This window comes from Kogia breviceps, chromosome 5 (genome assembly GCF_026419965.1).
Source record: "Kogia breviceps isolate mKogBre1 chromosome 5, mKogBre1 haplotype 1, whole genome shotgun sequence".
Classification (NCBI taxonomy): domain Eukaryota; kingdom Metazoa; phylum Chordata; class Mammalia; order Artiodactyla; family Physeteridae; genus Kogia; species Kogia breviceps.
Window position 1 is genome coordinate 31,622,130 of NC_081314.1, and position 25,812 is coordinate 31,647,941.

The 25,812-nt window shown below is 38.6% G+C and overlaps 1 protein-coding gene across 17 annotated transcripts in view; it reads right to left on the minus strand.

Annotated features, from left to right (window-relative positions):
- The window catches only part of TBC1D5 (TBC1 domain family member 5), a 567,716-nt gene extending 543,639 nt beyond the window's left edge, over positions 1–24,077 (minus strand). For 15 of the 17 annotated variants that reach the window (XM_067033850.1, XM_067033846.1, XM_067033834.1 and 12 more), the window contains exon 1: positions 23,813–24,054. The gene's annotated coding sequence lies outside the window, so the exon portion shown is untranslated. Of the gene's footprint in view, positions 1–199; positions 257–23,812 lie in introns of all 17 variants that reach the window. The other 2 variants (XM_067033838.1, XM_067033841.1) reach the window with 2 other exon arrangements.
- Positions 24,078–25,812: the final 1,735 nt, after the last annotated feature.

Consider the following 25,812-nt stretch of genomic DNA (forward strand, 5'->3'; position numbering starts at 1 on the left):
ATTTCACATCACAACTCAGTACACGTATACATAATATAAAACTACAACAAAAATGTACAGGTACTGATAACCACATTTATACTCACTGTACTGTGCACAATGCACTGCATAATTCCTAAGTTTTTTAAATGCTGGAAGCAACCCACTAAATGGACCTCATAAACCACTAACATGCAATTAGAACACTCTAGAACCTAACCCCATTAAGGAAGTGCCAACGTGACATGAGTGCTTTTCCTTCCTCTTCCTCTCCATACTGAAGGAGGAAAAAGTTCATGAGAAAAAGAAAAGGAAGGGGAAAAGAAAAGGTATCACATGCCCCCAAAGGTTTTCTCTAAAGTATGATGGTTCCTGGGATTATTTGTATGACTATACTTTAATTATTATAGTGAAATATAATAATTTTAACAAAAATTAAATTTTACCATTTCTAACCATTTTTAACTGTAAAATTCAGTAGCGCTGAGTAAAATCACAATGTTGTGCCACCATCACAATTCATTTATAGAACTTTTTCACCATCCCAAACAGATACTCTATACCAATTAAAACAATAATTCCCTGTTACCCCTCCCTGGCCCCTGGTAAACTATAACTGATTTTTTTATAATAACACTTTATAAACATATATAAAAGATGTGAAAACAATGAATCCCTATACATACATAACCCAGACTCAACAAATTAGCTAATTTAGTTACATTTATTCACCTGTCCCTAGCTTCCTATCATTTTACCTCAACTTACTTAAAAAATACAAAAACCACAGACTTTTTTTTTTACACAACCACAATGTCATCACAACTAACAATAAACCCTCGGTACCATTGAATATGGAAGTTTTATAAATCTAATTAACTATGAAAAATAATTATTTTCACCAAATTTTATTGATCTTCTCAAGACAGCAATGATTTCTGAATACTTTCTTGCATAACTATTTCATAAAAGATAATTAATATTCAAGACCAAAAATACTACAATGTTTCAACTGAAAGCTTTCTACAGAATTCTATAGTAGCCTCCCATATTGCTAAGCTATCAAGGAGAGACTACATTGTTTTCCACAAAAAATCTAGAATGTTACTCAGTATGTCATAAGTGGAATGTTTTCTCAGCAAAACACAACAAAAGTAACCTAGTAAAACCTAACAGCATTATTTATTTTTTATAAGCAATCATTAGTAAATAGAAAAGCCTATTTATCTGGTATTCTTTTTAAAAAAGGACTACTAGATGAACTTAAAACTGGACTGCTTGTGTTTAACCTATCTTAATAGTGTTGTAGAAAGTGAAGATATGACTGTACCTAAAAATCTCTTTGGTGCTGTGAAAAAGTCAAACTAGAGTACTAAAGAGATAAATGAATAAACTCTAACTTACAGACTATACTAGTAATTGTTATTCCTATGAGGAATGACTTTGATTCACATACAGTTTGATATCATGAAATAACACTCATTTTCAAAATATAAGAGATTGGAAGAGATAAAAGACAACAGAAGCTCATTCAAATTTAACCTATAATTTCCCACAGCATACAACCACTAGTTAAGAAGAAATTACCAGCCTGTGGAATATAAACAACCAAAGCTCAAAATATGAAATAAAAAGTCAGATGTAAACAAGAAAAAAAATGTCTTCAGCAGTTTCATACAGTGTCTTCTGTAATCCTCTATATTTTTACTAATGCAAAATATATCAGTTTAGAAAGTATAATCTTAAAGTTCTTTAAAGTTTGTGATCATAAGGAATTACCTCCAAGATCAAAAGCAGCACTGCACAAATACCAATTCAACATGATCTAACTGCACAAAAATTTGCTGCTGCTCAATTTCTGCATCACTTGAGTGTCCAAAGTAAATCAAGTAAATTAACATATTTAGAATGTTTAATAGGAAGCATATGTGTATATTTGGATAAAGTGTCACTATCTTTACCCAATTTATTTTCAAAGTATTTGACTGGAAATCCCAGAACTTCGTGAAAGACAAGAAATGCCTAATTTGTTTTTACTCTTTGTCTCTGTAACCTGAATAAACTCAAAAGCTACAAATATAACGTAGCACTATAACCAACATTCTAAAATGATGTCAAATTCCAAAAATAAAAACTTCTGAATTGTCTTCATTATAAATTTTTGTAATTTTGCTGTAAAAGTATGGATTAAAAATGCAGTCAGCTAATACATTCTACATAGTTATCACTACTCAATGAGGGAAAACTGAATAAAGAAAAAACCAGAAAATAACTTGCAAGGTGTACAAGTCATTCCACATTTAAAAGATCCTATTTCATGTCTTGACTATAAACAAAAAGCAGAGAAAGGAAAATCTAGATCTAAATATTTTATAGAAGTTAGATTTCTCAATTCAAATAGCAATAGAGTGCTCTGATAACTCTTATTCTAAATTATCGGAGGCCAATGAATTTATTTAACTTCTGAAAACTAAAGCGTAAAGTTTTAACCACATACTTCATAACCAGTTTTTAGACTGAATTCCTAAAATATTCAGGTTTGCCATAAATTAACTGTCACCATGAACTCTGACCTTGGGAGACAGAAATGTGTATGTGTGTGTGTGTGTGTGTGTGTGTGTGTGTGTGTGTGTTGTGGCTAGAAATCTTTTTACCTTTATAAAGCAAGTCACTGACTTGATCTTTCCTTCTTACCTGCCATGAAGAAGGGAAAAGCTGTCTAACCTGATGTGATGCAAAATTAACCACCAACTGAACAGGTGAAATTGTCACACTCTGACAATTTCTTAACTGCAAAAAAAGTTTCTCATTACTTTCAGTGTCCATGACTCTTCAACATGAAAAGTATGATCAACTTTTTTATGTCATTTGTACAGCAAACAATTTCAAATTCCTTGCCAGATTCAATTCACTGTTCCGTCACTCAGCAGTAACAATGAGTTGGGAACCCACTAAGATCCATGGACTGTACTCAGGGCTTTTTACAAACACTGCTCCTCTATTCCCCGCAAGGCAGTCTTGCCCCCATTCTACAGATAAGAAAACTAAGTGTCAGAAGAGTTTAGTCACATAACCAAGAGTGAATTACTAAGTGGTGGAGCCAGGTCCATCTGACAAACTTTAAGGTCTATTTGTTCTTCCCACAAATTCTAGATTCTCATTTATATTAATCTTATCATGAGTTAAAAAAACATCTCCCACTATTTTTTTTTCAGAAATTTGAATTTAGGACTAGGAAAAGAAAATAAAGTCATTTCCAGGTATTATTTTTGCAAATCCAAGACACAATGTTCTCCAGATTCTCTTTGTCTTAACTTCAGCAACAAAGACCCAATGCAGTCAAAAATAAAATAAAATGTTTAAAACATTTCAAAAATATATGAATATTAAAAGTTCCATTACAGGCTTCCCTGGTGGCACAGTGGTTCAGAGTCTGCCTGCCAATGCAGGGGACACAGCTTCGTGCCCCGGTCCAGGAAGATCCCACATGGCGCGGAGCGGCTGGGCTCGTAAGCCATGGCCCCTGAGCCTGCACGTCCGGAGCCTGTGCTCCGCAACAGGAGAGAGCACAACGGTGAGAGGCCCACGTACAGCAAAAACAAAAAAAAAGAAAAAAAAGTTCCATTATTGATTCAGCAAGACTTAAAGGTATGCATTAGTCACCACAAAAGTTTTCCTACGTATGCATTAATCACCGCAAAAGGCTTCCTACAACAACACTGAAGATTCTGAACAGAGGAGAGATCCAAAAGTTGGAGTATTATATTGGTAAAAATATTGCCAAACAGTATCTCTGTTTATTAAGTAAACATAACAATTTTCTAAGAATAAAATAACCATGTGGAGCTCAGAATTGCTTAGTTCTATTAGAATCCTTCATTCTAAACACCAGAATCAATCAGAAAATATATCTATCCACATGTTTTCTTTGCTATCAGAGAATAATATTTCACAATTCTGTCTGACAATGTCATTAGTTCATCCTTACTCTTGAAATGTATTTTTAATTGGCATAGAGTACTAAGGTGGCAATTTTATCCCAGCACACTGAGATATCATCCCACTGTTTTCTGACTTCCATCTCTGCTCCTGAGCTGTCAGCATAACTGCCACAGCTAGTTTAAAGGCACTCTGTCTTTTGTTTGCTGCCAACTTTTAATTTCTCCCTTCTACAATTAGAAAACTGTTGAAATACAGTTAAACCTTCTCATTCTGTGTTCTATATTAAACCCTTTTGTTTTACCCATTTCCTTGTCTTTCTGTGCTACATTCTGAATAATTTGTTCTCTCCTATGTCCAATTCATTAATTCTCTTTAGTCGTATTTAACCTACCATTAACTATACTCACTGAGTTTTTCATTGTAATTATTAATTTTTATTTCTATAAGTTTTGTTCAGGTCTTTTTCAAACCTGCTAAATTTCTCATTCCCTGCAGATATTTTCCACCTTTATGTAAACATAATAAACAGTTGTTTTATAATCGCTGTCTGATCATTCCAAAACCTGAAGTTTCTGAGGACCTACTTCTGTCGATTGTTTCTGCTGCTTCTCACTCATGGTGCCTTGTTTCCTTGTGTGGTTGGTTACATTTTACTGTGGGCTAATTCTCTGGAAAATTATTTGTGGGAATTTCCTAGGACCTAAGATAAAAACTTATTCTACCTGAAAGGACTTTCATTTGCTTCTCCCAGGCACCTAGAACCACTTTAAATTCACAACTTGAGGTGAGATTTGTACCATCCAGGTGACACTGAATATGAGCTGCAAATCAAGAGAAGGGAAGACCTCTGGTTATAATTTCTTAGGAACAGGTGTTTTTTCAGGTCCAAGACAACTATTCTTGCAGCCTCCTGTGATCAAGAGCATGGTAAGGGTTTTAAACTTGATTTAGCCACACTCTATAGACATAGCTCTTTGAAGTCTCAGTTTTATGGAGAAGGAATTTCCTATTAAACTCCTCTCCTTGGGCCTATCTAGGCTTTAATTTCTATACCCTGTGCCTTATAAGGCCCTCAAAACCAAAGCAAAAGTTCCCTGGAATACAGCAAATGTCCTCAGAGAAAAAGCAGTTTTAATATTCTTACTTCTCTGAATTCCCACTTTCATGTAGATTTTGGCCTGGTAATTTCTTTTTGTCATGTTAGCTTTTAAGGAAAAAATAAAAAGACTGCTTTCTAGCATTTCTAATTCTTTTCAAGGCATTATTGATACTTTGTCCATACAACCTAGCTGACCATATTATCCTGTATTCAATTTTAAAAGGTTTCGTATTTTTATATTTCAATCACTGAAAGTTTCATTTTGTGGGAAAGAGTAACACACCAAGGAACGATTTGTCTTTATTCACCTTGATCCTCTGGTACTGTCTAGGACAGAAATTTGCCAAATTCCAAAACATATCAACTCCATTTTATTATAAGACAATTAAGAGATGGACAAGATACTGAAATTAATCCCCCAAATAGACATCTGTATAATTGCTAAGGAATTTATTGGTCTACTGATCTCCACCCCCCCCCCCAGCAATATGTATAATGTGCAAAAATTCTACATTTGAAACTACTGGAAGATTGACTAGAGTTGTAAAAAGATGACAAATAAGGGAGAATTGGAGAACTGAGTTCAAACTTGCTTCTGCCAAGAAACAAAATCATAAAGAAAAAGACTAATATATGGAACTACATAAAAATGTAATAATTCTTCATAAGAATTTGTAAAATGTATAAGCAAAACTGAAAAACCAAATTGAGTATATTTACAATATATGTAATAAGCAGAGTTCAAATCTATAATCCATAAAAAGCTCTTGAAGGTCAATAAGAAAAGAAAATAAACACCCCCAAAAAATGGACAAAAGCCTAAACAGGCATCAAAGAAATAAGAATAAAAGCAACCTATCAACTTTTGCCAAAAGGTTAACTAAAAGCAATGATTTACAATACCATCTGGTAGCAAGATTATGGGAAAATATAATTTATACCCTGCACTAAAAGTTGCAGTACAAATTAATATTATCTATTAGGCAGTTTGACAGTAAGTATCAAAATCTAAATTATACATACCCTTAGATACGGTAATATCACTTCTAGAAATATAACATCAGTGCATGAGGACTTATGAAAGATAAAATTTAAAAACAGAACACAGGGTTTCCCTGGTGGCGCAGTGGTTAAGAATCTGCCTGCCAAGGCAGGGGCCACGGGTTCAAGCCCTGGTCGAGGAAGATCCCACATGCCGTGGAGCAGCTAAGCCCACGTGCCACAAGTACTGAAGCCTGCACGCCTAGAGCCAGTGCTCCGCAGCAAGAGAAGCCACCACAATGAGAAGCCCACACTCGCCGCAACTAAAGAAAGCCCGCATGCAGCAACAAAGACCCCACGCGGCCAAAAATAAAATAAATAAATAAATTTATTTTAAAAATAGAACACAAAACCAATTAAAAAGGAGTTATATGTTCAATTAAAAACTAAGAAACTATATAAATAATAACAGAAAAAGAAATATAATTATTGTTTAAAAAGACTGGGAATTGAAGTTACTTTTTAAAATTTCACTTTATATTGTACGCTTTTTAAATATAAAATACTATAAAATTTGTTTAATCTTTTTTTTGTACTTTTTTTTAAAGATCTAATATCTGTTTATTTATTTTCTCAGATCACAAAAATATTACCAATGTTAATATGTGCTTGTTTTTGTACTTTTTTTAATTAACAATATATTATCATGATTCTTGGGAGAATGAAAGTATAGACAAATTAACTCATCCAATAATTTTTATAGTTTTAGTTTTTTGATTTTTAGGTCTGTGTGGTGGACTAAACATGTTCATAAATTTTCTGTCACTTTCTGCACCAGAAGATGAAGTTTAATTCTCCTCCCACTGAACCTAGGCTGACTATTTAATCAATAGAATACAGCAGAAGTAACACTCATCAGTTTTAAGCCTAATCATTAAGAGTGCTAGCTGCTTCTATCTTCTACCTCTTAGAATGCTTGTTCTTGGGACACCCACTCTCAGAGCCCACCAGTCACACCCAGGCCACATGGAGAGGCCTCACGTAGGTGCTGTGATCAACAGCCTAGTTTAGCTCCCAGAGAGCAGCCAGCATCAACTGTCAGCCTTGTGAGTGAGCCATCTTAGAAGTGGAAACTATGACCTCCAATGAGTGGACACCAAGTGAAACAAAGAAAAAACCTCCCCTCCCGTACCATGTCCTATACAAATTATAAAATCATGAGTAAATATATATTACTGTTGTCTTAAGTTAGTAAAGTTTGGAGTAGCTTATGACACAGCAGCTAATAACTGGAACAGCCTCTTATTTACTGCTCCATTTTCAGCACCTAGAACAGTACCTCTTACAGGACATCTACTTTTAATAGGCACAGTACCAGGAGTAGGAGTAAAGGCGATGTACATGGCCTTGGAGCTCACAGAGCAGTCAAAAGTGGGAAACAGGCTCTTACATAAAAAAACAATTCTAATACATAATAAATGTTATGGAGTAGTACAGATTATTTGGCCAAACAGGAAGGGTACAACACAGACTTAGTGGTTTAAGTAAGCTTTCTGGAGCAGTGGCATTTAAGCTGAGACCTCACAAGAAGTCAGTAAGATCAAGAGATAGAATATTCCAAGCTTGAGGTGAGCAAAATCATAAACAGTTCCAAAAACTCAAAGATTTCAGTACTTTATAATGAAATCACAGAGTATAGGGGAGGCAGAAGAAGGAGACTCAAGACTGAGAAATAGGTGATGAAGACCACAGTCAGCCCACCTTATAAGCGGGTTGCCTGCATATTCCATCCATGGTTGGTTGAATCTGTGTATGCAGAACCTGCCGATATGTGGGCCGACTGCAAGTAACTTGTGCATCTGTGGACTTCAATATCTGCTGGGGGTCCTGGAACCAATTCCGGATAGATACTGAGGGAGGACTGCATTGAAGGATTTTATGCTACAGCATAAGAGAATCAGATGAGAGCTTAAAAAGATCATCAGGCTACAGAGACACCAATGAGACAACCTTACAGAAACATAAGCAAGAGTTGATGATCTAGACACCCAAAGATGATATACCAGAGTAGAAGTAGTGGGGATAAACAGATATTGGATTAAAGAGGTAGAATCCACAGAGCATGATGCCTTTATGTGAGGATTTGGGAAAAGGGAATAAAGTGTGTCTGCCAGGTTTCTGGCTTTGAACAACTAGAGAGATGGAGGTGCCAATCAGTGAGATAATAAACTTGGGAGGGGGGATAGGTTTTCTAAGAAAAGATGGTAAATTCAGTTGCACACATACTGAAATTGAGCTTTTTGTGGGCCAACCAAAAGTGGAGTTATCCAATAGGCAATCAGATCCCCAGGTCTAAAGCCCAGGGAAAAAATCGGCTGGAGACCTAAGATAACAGACTCTTCAGGAAGCCTGTTCTCTCTTTGTAACACTAATCTCTCACTGTATCCTCTAGAGTCCTCAACCATCCAGCTACAACTCTACAATCCTCTCGCAATTTCTTTATAACTCTCTCATTTTGTTAATGCTTCCAAAACAGTGGTTTTATTTTATGAGGAAACCTAAGTTTAATCAATGTCTTGCCACACCCTTTGCATGATAGGATGCTTGGTGGCCACTGGTCAGGGTATTTTGCAGTACTTTTAGTGACAATAAGGAAGGAAATCAGAGGGACTGCTCAGGAGTACTTCCCAGACTACTGCATCTGTATTCCAGATCAAAGTCGAAAGGAGGTAGAGGAGCTACTTAATGAAAGAAAAGAAAAGAAAAGAAAAGAAAAGAAAAGAAAAGAAAAGAAAAGAAAAGAAAAGAAAAGAAAAGAAAAGAAAAGAAAAGAAAAGAAAAGAAAAGAAAAGAAGAGGGGAGGGGAGGGGAGGGGAGGGGAGGGGAGGGGAGGGGAGGGAAGGGGAGGGAAGAAGGTATATCTGGAGAATTAAATAAGAAGCCAGAAAAGCATTAAAAAGGGCAAAATAGAAGAAGTCCAGAAAGATTATCAGAAAGGGGGCCAGAGAAGGAAGAGCTGGCATTTCAGGCACTTCCCCATCCCTGTCTCTCCCATTCCACCCCACCTTCACTGCCTCCAGGTCTACTGATCACTTCCCAAAGGCCTCCACTACACTCAATTTTGAAAATCACAGGCTTTGGGTTGGAGAACTTTAAGTGGACCATAGAAGGACCATAGCTTGAAAAGAAAACTCACCATGAGGAGTAGAAAATTACACCACCTGACCAGAAAAAGAAACTCATGATGTTTGATACTCCAAGAAACCAACACAATACACAATTTGATCTCTCTACAAAAATGGCTAGCTTCAGATGGTATGCTTATCTACCTGGAAAAGGTAAGAGAATCAACTGAAAAGCTGTGATGATACATAGAGTCAGAAAGGGACTGGTTACAAAATAAATACACACAAAACATCAACAACCTTTCTATTTACCAGAAATTACCTGGTAGCAAAAATAAACACACACACACACACACACACGAAAATCCTATTCACAACAATAAAAAATAAAATACTGTGTGACTGACTAGAAGACCAAATGACAAATCTTCTGATATCTATGGAGAAAGAATAGGTCATTCATTAAGGAGTACTGAGAAAACTGGCTGATCAAAAACTTTAGAATTTTTTAGGGACTTCCCTGGTGGCATAGTGGGTGAGACTCTGAGCTCCCAATGCAGGGGGCCTGGGTTTCATCCCTGGTCAGGGAACTAGATCCCACATGCATGCCTCAACTAAGAGTTTGCATACCACAACTGAGAAGCCAGCGAGCCACAACTAAGGACCCCACATGCTACAACTAAGGAGCACATGTGCTGCAATTAAGGAGACTGCAACTGCAACTAAGGAGCCACCGGCTGCAACTAAGGAGCCCACTGGCCCCAACTAAGGAGCAGGCAAGCCACAACTAAGAAGCACGCAAGCCGCAACTAAGGAGCATGCCTGCCACAACTAAGACCCAGCACAACCAAAATAAATAAATAATTTAATTTTTAAAAAGCTTAGAATTTTTTGTACCACTTCACACTATGCCACTCAACATGTTCTAGAATTACTGCAAACCCAAAGTTTTAAATTTAAACTACGAAAACGGTTGAAAATATAAAATAATAGCTATATAACCATAAGGTAGGAAAAGCTCTACAAGATAAATAAAAGAAGAGCAAGATCTAACTACATAAAATGTTAAAAACTGTAAGAAAACGAAAAAAGGGGAACAGGGATAAGGGATAAAGTCACATATACCCAAATAAAGCTATTAAAATAAAGAAAGATAATACCCAATAACAATAGGTACAGGGCCTCTTAAACAGTTTTGTAGTAAAGCGTAAAGTGGTACAACCTTCCTGGTGGGCAATTTAACCAAATGTAACAAAACTCTTAAATTATCTTTTGACCTGCTAATTCCACTCACCACAGTTTTTCCTAAATTAACAATAATGCACAGGCACAAAGGGACATGAGCTATCAATATAATAATATTCAGTGTATCACTTCTCATCAGAAAGATTGAGAGGAATCTAGGTGTCCAAGAATGGAGGACTACTTATAGCCCATTCATACAATGAAATAGTATGGAGTGACCAAAAAGTATGAAGAAAAGTAGTAACAGAAGTAACATAAAATATTAAATGAAAAATAAATGCAAGCAACAAAACAGCAAGAATCACTTTTAGTTAAAAAAGACAGGGCCTCCCTTGTGGCGCAGCGATTAAGAATCCGCCTCCCAATGCAGGGGACATGGGTTCGAGCCCTAGTCCGGGAAGACCCCACATGCCACGGACCAACTAAGCCCCTGTGTCACAACTACTGAGCCTGTGCTCTAGAGCCCACAAGCCACAACTACTGAGCTCGCATGCCACAACTACTGAAGCCCATGCACCTAGAGCCCATGCTCCACAACAAGAGAAGCCACTGCAATGAGAAGCCCACGCACCACAACAAAGAGTAGCGCCCACTCACTGCAACTAGAGAAAGCCCACGTAGCAATGAAGACCCAACGCAGTCAAAATAATAAAATAAATTAATTAATTTTAAAAGAATTAGGTATTATTTACATGTATATGTGTTTAGCTGTGTATAGCTACAATTTACATACACACAACACGGGATAAATAAATTAAAATTAACCCTAAATTAGTTAAGAGAAATGCAGATTGGAGAAGGGAGGCAATTTATCCCAATCCTCCCCACACCGTACACGTCGACCTATCAAAATGAGCATTCTTACCACAAAATTCTTGGACTTCATGAAGAAAAAGAAGTCTAGTTTAATGAACGCAGCAGACAAAAACCGACATAGTGGTACCATCTGCCCATCTCCTATCAAATCCACCTTCACCCCCAAATCCTACAAGGGATCCAGGGCAATCAATCCACTATCTCACCACAAGATGGCAAGCGATACAGTGTTAGTAACTCCTCTTGGATTCCTGCAACAACTCCAAAGGTAGCATTCTGGGAAACTCCCTTCTGAAACTCCATCAGAAGGTGGGTGCATCTCCCTCAAGGTGGTCATATCAGAAGTGGGAGCTTACTTCTCACTGATCTAATTATTCTGAAGACCCCACTATTTGGAAGTGGAGACCTCATTACTTTAGGTTCAACCTTTTTATCTTACTTAGGGACAAAATGTTTAGTAACACTAAAACATAAAACATTCCCGCTAACCAACATTTGTTACTTGGCTTTCTAAACTAGTACTTGTATTACAAACCTGACTTTATTTTCAGCCTCTCCAAGTACGATAACCCTGAAGAGAACTTTAAGAACTATCTAACAGTCCACATGATTATTTTTGATAATTCATTTTTATAAAATTTCCACAATAAGCATTACTTTTTGTAATTGGAAAAAAAAAACACCTTTTTTCTAATGGCCATCTAGATTATCATACTGTGATTATTTGACCTAAGATATTCACCCATGGCACCATTTTCTTTAGACAGATATACCACAATTAGTTTATCATAATTATCATATATAACTAAATCCAATCAATTTTTTAAAGTAAATCATTCTTCTAAATATAGACTTCATGACCCATAAAAAGGTCACAATAAGCATTCTTGTCAATACAAATTTATGAAAATTTGCAATCCTCTATAATGACTATTTCAAATCTCTTCTGTTTCAAAAAAAGTTGTCCAATAACCAACTTTCCTGGGCAACTGAGTTAAAAAAATAATAAATCTGCAATTATTAAATATTTTCATTGAGTCAGCCACAGATACGACACGCAGCCCAATGACTGAATGATATTATCTTTAGATGTTTTTCATCCAAACTAATGGACATTTAATGAGCACCTACTGCATGCCAGGCCCTATAGATGCTAAAGAAACAAAATGCTAACACACAGAGCCTATATTCCAGTTCTCTGTCTACTCAAGGCAGGCACTATGCTGAAAATACTAAAAATATATATATACACACACAGACACAGATACACAAACACACAGACCCCAATCCCTTATCTCCAACTCCAAAAATCCAAAAAACTCTAAAACCTAAAAATTATTTTCTAAGCTGTCAGAGAAACATGGCCTAACTAATGTAAGGTTTTTTATAGTCTTTTTTATTCTACTTAGTGTGAAGATGTGTAATTTCACTGGGAAAATTAATGTGTCTGATTATGGGGTGACTGCCCCTACCCACAGGAGGTTTCATGATATACAGCATATGCACCATATTAATTTTCTAAATTCCAAAAACTTTTTACTTCTGAGACACATATGCCACCATGGGTTTCAGATAAAGGACTACAGACCAAGTTTGGAGGATGCAAAGAAAGATGAATTATTTCAAGGAGAAACAAGTCAGTCAAAGAAGGTAAAAGTTATAATCAGAGAAGCCTCCAGAAAAAGGTTATCTTGTTCTGGGCTTCATAATTTTAAACTAATTTTAAACTAAAATTTTAAACTAATCCTTTTATACCACCACCAAGGACATCTTTTATTGTTTCTACAGCCTTACTTCCTTGTTTTGAAAGATCTGAGCTGCCAAACCATATTTATTCATATTTAAATCTCCAAAGGGATAAAATCATTACTATACCAGTCTTGTATTTTCATCCAGAAAAGCACAAACTTTGTTTTCTTGGCCCTACAGCCTTATACCAAATAAATGTACGATTTCCATTAAGTTCATTCAAATATAGTCAGTCTTGAATATGTGTATATGATCAACCACTGCAGATTATCCACAGTAGAACATAATATCTAACACTTAGATGGTAGCACTAGCTGTGTACCAGATACTATCTAACTATCTAAGCACTGTATGTATATATACAGTCAGCCCTCCACATACTCTGGTTCCACATCTGCAGATTTAATCAATCATGAATCAAAGATATTCAGGGTAAAAAAAATAAAATTCCAGAAAGCCCAAAAAAACAAAACTTGAATTTGCCAGGCTCCGGCAATCATTTACATAGTACTTACATTGCATTAGGTATTATAAGTAATCTAGAGATGACCTAAAATAGGCTTAAGGATGTGTGTATACTATATACAAATATTATGCCATTTTCTACAAGGGACTTGAGCATCCACAGATTTTGGTATCCACAGGGGTCCTGGAATGAATCCCCTGCCAATACCAAGGGACAACTGTTTATCTACATGTATGTCATATATATATATATATATACACACACACATATACACACGTGTATGTAACATTTACATATAACATAATAAGAACAGCATAGGTATAATACATATATTACATGTGTTTATATGTATACACACACATATACATACACATATAGTCATTTAATCCTCAAAACAACTTTGTGAGGTAGTTTCTATTACTATCCTCATTTTAAAGATGAGAAAAGTGAGGCACTGTGAGGCTAAGTAACTGGCCAGCATGGCATTATGAGACATCACAATAAAGAACAAGCATGGAGAAAACATTTACAACACAGATTTGCTGTTATACTGACTTCCTTCTCAAACTTACTATTATCCCAGTTAATAGAAAATTAATGCCACTGGAATTAGCCTCAGGCCCTCCCCCATCTCTTTCCCCTCCCACAACTGCCCCATTCACAACCTCGCAGTTCTCAAGTTCTAGTACACAAACTGTATAGCACTGCCATTTTAATGATCTGTCCACGTTAAATGTTTTAGACCAGGTGTACAAGCACCATTCCTCAGACTGGGCTGATGTGGGACAAAGTTTTCAGTGGTCTCAGACAGAAAGCGGGTGGGGGACAGACGACATACACATTTTTATGAAACACAAATTATTCAACTTAAAATACCATTCTTCATTCTAAGGCTGTCATTCTTACCTTCTCAGTGTTAAATATGATAATGATGACCAATGTTTAGTTTCTTATTGTCGTTATTGGCCAAATAAAAAGTCAGTTACCCAGTCAATCCCCCTGAAAATCCTAAATGTTAGAATAACAAACATAAATAAATCTACCATATATGCATAGAGGGGGAGGGGAGGGGAGGGGAGACAGTCATTGGCAAGAAATGAAGGACTCAAAACTTGCAGGTTCAAAAGGAAACAGACACCACTTTCACTTTTAACAGTGACATACAAACTTAGAGACCAGTCCAGCAAACAACTGCAAACAAAATAAACCACTGCAAATTTCAATGTCTTATTCAGAAAAGCTTAGAATCATTGAGGCAATTCTTCATTTTGAAGCGGGATAAAATGGGGGGAATTTTTTAAAAATGACAAATTTGAATTTTAAAATGAAAGTCAAGCTCATAACTCTCAACAGAACTAGGAAAAGGGGATTTAAAAGAGTATCATTAATTTATTTTCTTCCAAAACACAACAAAGAGAAGACTCTTAAAAGCATGGACTCTAGAGTCAGCCAGAATCCCAGCTCTGTGCTGGCATGTGACTTTTACCCTCTCTGCTTCAGTTTCCTTCGAGGTTAGTGTGAGGAATAAAAGAATTAAGATCCATAAAGTGCTTAGGACAGTGCCTGGCACTTATAGTAAGTGCTTCAAAAGTACTGTCATACATGAATCTGCCCACAGGTGTGCTGGTACTAGCCCCAGGACCCAGACTCACCCACCACTGGATGGGCACCAGCCCCAGGATGCCTTGGGCACCAGCCCCAGGATGCCTTGGGCCCCAGCCCCACCCACCAGCAGGCCAACATAAGCTTCAGGACAACCCAGAAGCCACAGACAGATGTACCAGGAACCACCCCCAGCCCAACCAGCAGGCAGACACCAGCTCTAGGACCCCCAAGGCCCTGCAGCCAGAGAACCTGGAACCTGGCTCCATCCATAAGCAGCCCAGGACTAGTCCCAGGAGCCCCTGGGCCACAACCCCACCCATCAGCAGGTTGACCCAAGCTCCAAGACACCTTGGACCCCTCAGCCAGCTACCCTGCAACCCAGCCTCACTCACCAAGGCCAACAGCAGCTCTGAAACACCTCAGACACCACAGCTAGCCATGTCAGGGACTGGCCCTGCCCACCAGCAAACAGACTCTAGTGCTAGGACCCCCTGACCTACACCCACCCCAGAACCCAGCTCTGCCCACCTACCAATCAGCACTAGCTGCGAGACCCCCCAGGAACCCACAGCCAGCTGTCTCATGACCCAGAACCACCAACCAGACCAGAGGCCAGGCATACCTACTAGACCACCAATAGCAGTCAGCCTGCCACAACAGAAGGACCCACACAGACCACACAGGTGGCCCCTAGAACATATAGTTCTGGTGACTAGAGGGGAGTGTACTGCTGGGAAACACAGGATGTCTCCTACAAAAGACCTCTTCTCCAAGATCATGAAATGTAACCAACCTACCAGATACACAGAAATAAAAATAGCAAACTAGGAAAAATAAGATGACAGGAGAATATATTCCAAACAAAGGAACAAAATAAAACCCCAGAAGAAGAATTAACTGAAGTGGGGATAAGCAACCTACCCAAAAAAAGTTCAAAGTAATGATCATAAAGATGATCGGATGACTCTGGATAAGACTAAATAAACAGAATGAAAAGTCAGAAGTTTTTAACAAAGAGTTGGAAAATACAAAGAAGAACCAAACAGAGATGAAGAATACAATAACTGAAATGAAAAATAAACTAGAAGGAATCAACAGTAGACTAAATGATGCAGAGAAACGGATCAGTGAGCTGGAAGACAGAGTAATGGAAATCACTGAAGCTGAACAGAAAAAGAAAAAATAAAAAGAAGTGAGGACAGTTTAAGAGACCTCTGGGACAACATCAAGTGTACTAACATTCACATTAAAGGGATCCCAGATGGAGAAGAGAGAAAGGGGCAAATAACATATTTGAAAACATAATACCCCAAAACTTCTCTAACCTGGGAAAGGAAACAGATATCCAGGTCCAGGAAGCACAGAGAATCCTAAGCAGCATCAACCCAAAGAGGATCAAACCAAGACACACTGTAGCTAAAATGGCAAAAATTAAAAATCAAGAGAGAATATTAAAAGCAGCAAGGAAAAAGCAACAAGTTACATAAGAGAAAGATCTGATAAGGCTATAAGCTGACATTTCAGCAGAATTGCAGGCTGGGAAGAAGTGGCACAATATAAACAGTTAAAATGATGAAAGGAAAAAACCTACCATCAACACTCTTCCTGCCAAAGTTTTCATTCAGATTTGATGGAGAGTTCAAAAGTTTTACAGGCAAGAAAAAGCTAAAGGAGTTCAATCTCACTAAACTGGCTTTACAAGAAATGTTAAAAGGACTTGTCTAAGCAAAAAATAAAGGGCCACAACTAGAAATATGAAAATTACAAAAGGAACACTCATTGGTAAAGGCAAATATACAGTAAAGGTAGTCAATCAACCACTTATAAAGCTAGTAGAAAAGTAAAAGGACAAAACTTGTAAAAACATCCACAACAAATAGTTAAGGGATACACAAAGCAAACGGATGTAAAATATGATGTCAAAAATGGTAAACTGGAAAAAAAAAAAAAAATGGTAAACTGGGGGAAGGGGTTAAAATGCACGGTTGTTAAATCACATTTGAACCTAAAAGATCATCAACTTAAAACAATCATAACAGGCTTCCCTGGTGGCGCAGTGACTGAGAGTCCACCTGCCGATGCAGGGGACACGGGTTTGTGCCCTGGTCCAGGAAGATCCCACATGCCACGGAGTGGCTGGCCCACGAGCCATGGCTGCTGAGCCTGCGCGTCCGGAGCCTGTGCTCCACAACGGGAGAGGCCACAACAGTGAGAGGGCCACATACCTCAAAAAAAAAAAAATCATAACTATACAGATATATAGATATATATGATGAACATGCATATATATATATATATACATATACACACACATAAACCTCATGTTAATCACAAACCAAAAACCTATACTACATACACATGCAAAAAAGAGAAAGGAATCCAAAAATAACACTAAAGATAGTCACCAAATCAAAAGGAGAAAAAAGGAACAAATAAATTATGAAAATAACCAGAAAACAATTACAAAACGGCAGTAAGTACACACCTATCAATAATTACTTTAAATGTAAATGGCCTAATTGCTCCAATCAAAAGACAAAGAGTGGCTGAATGGATACAAAATAAGACCCATATATATGTTACCTAAAAAGAGACTCACTTCAGATGTAAAGACACACACAGACTAAAAGTTAGGGGGATGAAAAAAGGTACTCCATGCAAATGGAAACCATAAATAAAAAAGAAGTTACAAATGACACCACAGAAATAAAAAGGATCATAAGAGATTACTATGAACAACTGTACACCAATAAATGGACAACCAAGAAGAAATGGACAAATTCTTAGAAAGGTACAATCTCCCAAGACTGAACCAAGAAGAAACAGAAAATATGAACAGACCAATTAGCAGTAATGAAGTTGAATCAGTAATTTTAACAATTTCCAACAAACAAAAGTCCAAGGACCAGATGGCTTCACAGATGAATTCTTCCAAAAACTCAGAGAAGAGTTAACACCTATCCTTCTCAAACTATTCCAAAAAATTGCAGAGGAAGGGACACTTCCAAATCCATTCTATGAAGCCAGAATCACTCTGATACCAAAGTCAGACAAAGATATACAAAGAAAGAAAATTACAGACCAATATCACTGATGAACATACATGCAAAAATCCTCAACAAAATATTAGCAAATCAAATCCAACAACACATTAAAAGGACCATACACCATGATCAAGAGGAATTTCTTCCAGGAATGCAAAGATGGTTCAATATCTGCAAATCCATTAATGTGATATACCACATTAACAAACTGAAGTAGAAAAATCATACAATCATCTCAATAGTTCCAGAAAAGGCTTGTGACAAAATTCAACATCCATTTATGATTAAAAACTCTCAAAAAAGTGGGTAGAGAGGGAACATACGTCAACATAATAAAGGCCATATATGACAAGCCCACAGCCAACACCACACTCAACAGTGAAGAAAGCATTTCCTCTAAGATCAGGAACAAGACAAGGATGCCCACTCTCAACACTTTCATTCAACACAGAACTGGAACTTTTATTCAATGTAGTATTGGAAGTCCTAGCCACAACAATCAGACAAGAAAAACAAAATAAAAGGAATACAAATTAGAAAGGAAAAAGTAAAACTGTCACTGTCTGTGGATGACATGACACTATCCATAGAAAATCCGAAAGATGCCACGAAAGAACTACTAGAACTCATCAAGGATTTGGTAAAGTTGCAGAATACAAAATTAATATACAGAAATCTGCTGCATTTCTATATATTAACAAATTATCAGAAAGAAAAATTAAGTAATAATCACATTTATAATCACATCAAAAAGAATAAAATATCTAGGAATAAGTCTAAGGAAGTAAGAGATCTAGACTCAGAAAACTATCAGATACTGATGAAAGAAATCAAAGACAACACAGATAGATATACTGTGTTCATGGATTGGAGAAAGTAATATTGTTAAAATGGCCATGCTACCCAAAGCAACCTGCATATTCAATGCAATCCCTATCAAAATACCAGGGGCATTTTTCACAGCACTAGAATAATTCTAATATTTGGATGGAAACATAAAAAAAACTCAAATAGCCAAAATAATCTTGAGAAAGAAGAACAGAGCTGGAGGTATCATGCTCCCTGATTTCAAACTATATTACAAAGCTACATTAATCAAAACAGGAAGGTACTGTCACAAAAAGAGACACAAACATTAATGGAAGAAAATAAAGAGCTCAGAAATGAACCCATACTTACATGCACAATTAATCTACAACAAAAGAGGCAAGAATATACAATGGGGAAAAGACAGCCTCTTCAATAAATGATGCTGGGGAAACTGAACAGCTACATGCAAAACAATCAAGCTGGACTACTCTCTCACACCATGCAGAAAAATACATTCAAAATGGATTAATGACTTAAATGTTAAGACCTGAAACCATAAAACTTCTTAAAGAACACCTAAGCAGTAAGCTCTTTTACATCAGTCTTAGTAATATTTTTTTGGATATGTCTCCTCAGGCAAGGAAAACAAAAGTAAAAATTAACAAATGGGACTACATCAAACTTAAAAACGTTTGCACAGCAATGGAAATGATTAATAAAATGAAAAGGCTGCCTACTGAATGGCAGAAGCTATTTCCAAATCATGTATCTGATAAGGGGTTAATATCCAAAATATAAAAAGAACCCATACAATTCAACATCAAAAAACAAACAACCTGATTGAAAAATGTGCAGAGGATCTGAACAGACATTTTTCCAAAGAATATATAGCCAACAGGCAAATGAAAAGCTGCTCAACAGCACTAATCATCAGGGAAATGAAAATCAAAACCACACTGAGATATCCTCACACCTGTCAGAATAGCTATTATCAACAAGACAACAAGTAAGTATTGGTGAGGATGTGGAAAAAAGGGGAACCCTTGTGCACTATTGGTGGGAATGTAAATCGGCGCAGCCACTATGGAAAACAGTATTGAGAGTTCTCAAAAAATTAAAAATAAAATTACCAAAGTTCCCGCAATGCCCTCCTGAGTATTCATATGAAGAAAACAAAAACACTAATTAGAAAAGATATATGCACCTCTATATTTATTGCAACATTATTTACAATAGCCAAGATATGGAAGCAACCTAAGTGCCCGTCAATAGATGAATGGATAAAGAAGATGTGGGGGGGGGGGGTGTATACACACACACACACACACACACACACACACACACACACACACACACACAATGCAATATTACTCAGCCATAAAAAAGAATGAAATCTTGCCATATGCAACAACATGGATGGACCTATAAGGTATTATGCTAAGTGAAATGGGTCAGAGAGAGAAAGACAAATACCGTATGATTTCACTTATATGTGAAATCTAAAAAACAAATGAACAAACATAACAAAATCGGAAGTTATATATACAGAGAACAAATAGGCGGTTGCGAGAGAGGTGGGAGGAGGAATGAAATAGGTGAGGGAGATTAAAAGGTACAAATTTCCAGTTGCAAAATAAATGAATCACAGGTATAAAATGTACAGTGTGCAGAATATAGTCAGTAACTATGTAATAGCTTTGTAGGATGATAAATTGTAACTAGATGTTGTGCAATAGGAAATAACAGTGCTGTGGGTCAATTATACTTCAAAAACTAACTCATAGAAAAAGAGATCAGGACCTAGAGACTATCATACACAGTGAAGTAAGTCAGAAAGAGAAAAACAAATACCATATGCTAACACACATATATGGAATCAAAAAAAAACAATGGTTCTGAAGAACCTAAGGTCAGGACAGGAATAAAGATGCAGACATAGAGAATGGACTTGAGGACATGGGGAGGGGGAAGGGTAAGCTGGGACGAAGTGAGAGAGTGGCATGGACATATACACACTACCAAATGTAAAATAGCTAGCTAGTGGGAAGCAGCCACATAGCACAGGGAGATCAGCTAGGTGCTTTGTGACCAACTAGAGGAGTGGGATAGGGAGGGTGGGAGGGAGACGCAAGAGGGAGGAGATATGGGGATATATGTATGCATATAGTTGATTCACTTTGTTATACAGCAGAAACTAACACACCATTGTAAAGCAATTATACTCCAATAAAGATGTTAAATAAATAAATAAATATAAAAAGAAAAAGAGATCAAATTTGCGGTTAACAGAGCCGGGGTGGAGGGAAGGGGAGTTGGATGAAGGCAGACGAAATGTACAAACTTCCAGTTATAAGATAAATAAGTACAAGGGATACAACATACAACATGATAAACATAATTAACACTGTTTTACGTTGCATATGAAAGTTAAGAGTTGTTAAAAAGTTGTTAAATCCTGAGTTCTCATCACAAGGAAAAAATTTTTTTTCTATTTCTTTAATATCTGTATGAGATAATGGATGTTCACTAAACTTATTGTAATAATCACTTCATGATGTAAGCCAAATCATTATGCTCCACACCTTAAACTTATAATAGAGTTCTATATATCAATTATATCTCAAACTGGAAGAAAAAAAGTACTGTCATAATATTATTTAACATGAAAAACAATGGTGAAGTAAGAACTAGAATGAAGACTATAAAAATTACGGTGCTGGGGCTTCCCTGGTGGCGCAGTGGTTGAGTCCACCTGCCGATGCAAGGGATACGGGTTCGTGCCCCAGTCCGGGAAGATACCACATTGCCGCGGAGCAGCTGAGCCCGTGAGCCATGGCCGCTGAGCGTGCGCATCCGGAGCCTGTGCTCCGCAACGGGAGAGGCCACAACAGTGAGAGGCCCGCATACAGAAAAAAAAAAAAATACGGTGCTAAAAGTAGTTGATGTTATACTGCCATAAACTTTTTCAAAACTTAAGTACAACCATTTTTATGTATATAAAGTATGAATATATGAAGTTACGTGTGACACTTTTCAACTTACTTTTTTTAAACGTAAACTTTTCAATTTACATTTTTTAAAATTTAGGAAAAAAAATCGACAGGTTGGGACCCTATATTGTTTACAAGTTTGCTTCCAAGGCTCAGGAATGCACTACTCAACTGAGGCTGCATTTGAATGGGTGACAGAAAGAGCAACACACTCAATACGTTCACCAATAAAAGAAACTTTCAAGAGTATAATGCATAGCCTTTATGTTGATAAGAATCCAACTACCCATTGCTGAGCAAGTCCTTCAGTTAGAAGTACACCAAGCTTCCATGGAATATTCGCAGGCCAAGCGATGTAGGCACCACACAGCGTGCACACGTGGTAACTGCACTCTCCCTAGTTGAGGGAGTTCTCCCAGTTCCGCTATCACCTCCCCTGGGACCTGGACTTGGTTTACTCTGCATACGGGATTTCCCTAAGGCAAGCTCTCTCAGTTCATCCTGCCATGTGTCTCTTATCTCAAGCCACCTCTACACCAAACGTGAATTATTAAAACGCACTTGTTCATTAATACACTGTATTTCTTCGCAAACAAGTAATCTACATCCTTGCTACTCAAGAACGGTTCCTCCTCCAGCCGCGGGTAGAGCTTATAAGAAATAAAGAATACCAAGCTGCATCACAGATCTACTGTATCATTATTTGCATATTTAAACAGGAGCCCCAAGGGATTCCTAGGCACACTGAAGTTTGAGAAGAACTGCTCTACAGGACTCTACTGCAGATAGCTGTAAAAATTTAAAATTCTCCAGTTTACAACTGAATCTAGAGATAAGATATGAAAACTACCAAGACGTAGAATCAGAAAAGCTCCTTAAGAGAATTAACCAACACATAAATGAATTTCTTTATCACTGATATCAAAGGTGCTCTAAGGTTTACTTTCAACAGTGTAACAGCGCACGCTCATAATATATAGGGACTACATAATCATATATTGGGGCTATATTTTGTGGTACAAAGAATACAAAAGAATGACTGGGTCTAGAAATTTCAGCGCAATCCGGCCCAAAGGTGTGCAACCTGCATCCTAAAATTTGGGGAGTCAGAATTCGATGTTGACAAGTTAAACTCTTTCCAGATAATTATTCAGAAAAAAATCTAAAAGATGTGAACTTTAAACATAAATCATATCCTGAAAGTAAAACTACTTAATAGCTACTGAACAAACTCTAGGTCACTTGTAGAATCAGGAAATTGTTTTGGAGGTTGATGCTCCTTTTTCCAGGAAACGGGGGGGGGGGGGGCGTTAAAAAAAAAAATCAACGTTCACCCTCTGCAAAGTTTTTCTCATATCCTGAAAGGCCTCAACTTGCATGTTCCTACAGGTGAAAAAACTCAAGTCGTACTCAAAGTCACGTTTCCATCTCGAAACGTGAAAGGCTTTTTTCTCTTCTCAAGTCTGCACTTTAAAACATTTGGGGATTCCGGGTCCTTGGGCTTCCGGCCCGCGAAGGAAGCGTGCTACCCGGGGCTGAGACGAACAGGGAAATCTACCAAGTAGGAAGTGGAGCCCGGGTCCAGCCACCAGGCTCTGCCTTCTCGCTGCAGGGGGCCCTGCGGCCGGGACCCCAAAGGGTAGGCGGGCAGCACGCTAGGAAACAGCCCCCCGGCCCCGCCGCCCCGGAGCGAAAGAGCCTACTCTCCCGCCACCCAGCCCCCCGCCCGTCCGGTATGCGCACACGCGGAGGGCGCTGTGAGTCCCCGTCCGCGGCGGCAGCGGCACCACAGGCCTGCCAGGGAGGCGGCGGCGGAGCGAGGGGAGGGGGGACTCGTCCTGAGAGGCTGAGGGGAGACCGGGGCGGGAGCGTCTGCATGTGGGGGCTGCACTGGAGGAAGGCGGAGGCGCTCAGGGGGCCCGGACTGCTTTACGATTATCATCATCATTATTTTGTTTTACCTGTGGCGCAGGAGGGCTCCCCAGCTCCTACTCCCTGAATCCTCCTCCTCCCCTCCTCTTTCTCTCTCCCTCAGTCTCTGCCGGGCGCTCGTGGTGCCAGCCGCGCCGGACCCGACCAGAGAGAGAACAGGGCAGGAGGGGGTGGTGGCGACGGTGACCAGCGGCCACGTGACCACGCCCGCGCCGTAACGGCGGCCGACTCCTGCCTCGCGCCCTCCCCGCGCTCCACCTCTAATAACCCCGCGGCTCGCGCGCCTAGGACGTTGGTGCGCAGGCGCCCGCCGGGGCCCGGAAACTGCGCGGGCGCGACGCGCTTGCTCTCGGGGCCGGGTCTGTGGGGCTCCGCGAGGCGCGAGGCGGAGAGGGATCCTCGGACCGAGCCCTCCTCCGCTGACGCTAGAGCGCATGCGCAGGATGGCTTTTTTTTTTTTTTTTTTTTTTTTGTAACCTTTCCCTTCTTTCCCCTTTCGCTCTCTCCCTTGCACACCCCCTCTCCGCCAGCGCGCAGCTGGAGGCTGGGTCTCTGCCCGGGTCTTAGACCCTCACACTCACCACCACTACCTTACCAGGGTGGGATCTTCCGAGGGGCTGGCCCTCCTGCCTAAGAATTTACATTTCCTTGTTGCAGCTGAGTGGACTCCTATTCATGCTTCAAGACACAGCCAATATGTCACTTCCTCTGTGAAACGTACCCCACTCTACTTTGGGGGAGTCACTAGCATTTTGTGCATATCTACTTAAGTATAATCCATGGAGAAATAATACATAAGTTATTTTTTACAAACCACAGTACTAGGCTTGTAGTTTATGTTACCTCATAACCTAGGGCAGTATGTGTCTTTAGCATTATGGTATCTCGGCAAAGGTCGGATGACTATCCGAATGCCGTTTTGTTTGTTTCCGCAATATGAAAGCCTTTGAATGGTAATGCTAATTAGAGTGGTAAATGCTTCACCTAGTTAAAAAGATTTATGGTCTTTTATTAACCTATCTTCACAAAGAGCCCAATGGAAATTGATACTGTTGAGTCCAGAAAAAGGAAACCAAGGCAGAGAAAGGTCAAATTTCCAAAGGTTAGCTAGCTTCAGAGGAAGGTCCCTGCGTGGGATACCTTTGTTCACAAACAAACCCTCCCCCGCCTGGGAGGATTCCCTCACTTTCTGCAGGCCCTTTTTGTTTCATAAGCAGGACAGGTTAAGTGAGTGCCTCATGCGAGATTTAAAAGGGGAAAAGCTCATTAAAATGTTAAAACGTACTATGTAAAAACGTACTAACTGGTAGTTCTGGCTAGACCAGCCATCATTACTGTTAAACTATTGAATATTGAGATGAAGATGTTCAAGAAATAGAACTAGTAACAGAATCCCAGGAAAATGTTGGGATAAATATTGATCAAAAACAGTGTTAACAAGGGCTTCTGAGAAAGAGGAAAATCACAACCCAACTCTCATGTGTTTGCATTGTTGGTGGGCTCTTTTCTGCACTTACCAATGGATACACCCATGGACTGATTCCACCGAATAATTTCAGCTACCACCTCAAAATGCTAGTAGCATTCCACTCTAAATATCTAGTTCAAGGTTCAGAATCTGTGGGACACCATTATTTTGGTGGCCCACAATGAACCGTGCCTCCACAGAAGTCATGCTCTTGTGTAATCTCTCCCCTTGAATCTGGGCTGGACCTGTCACGCCTTTAAACAATAGAATATGCCCCCCACACACACACAAATCTGTGCCAGTTCCAGGCCTAGGCCTTAAAAAAAGGCTTTGCAATGACAACACTGAAATTTACCAGAGCCTGTACTCATGGAAAGGAAGACTATTAAGAAATCCCCCCTACCAGTTTGTGTTCTGGGAAATGGCTTACAGAAAAGAACAGTCCTTACGCATAAGACTTTGATAAGACTCTTTCTGCCTCCACCATTGTGTTTATGCTGAGGCCACACTCCCCCCTGGGCTGCTCCCCATCTGACAGAGCACAGCAGGGCTACTAACACA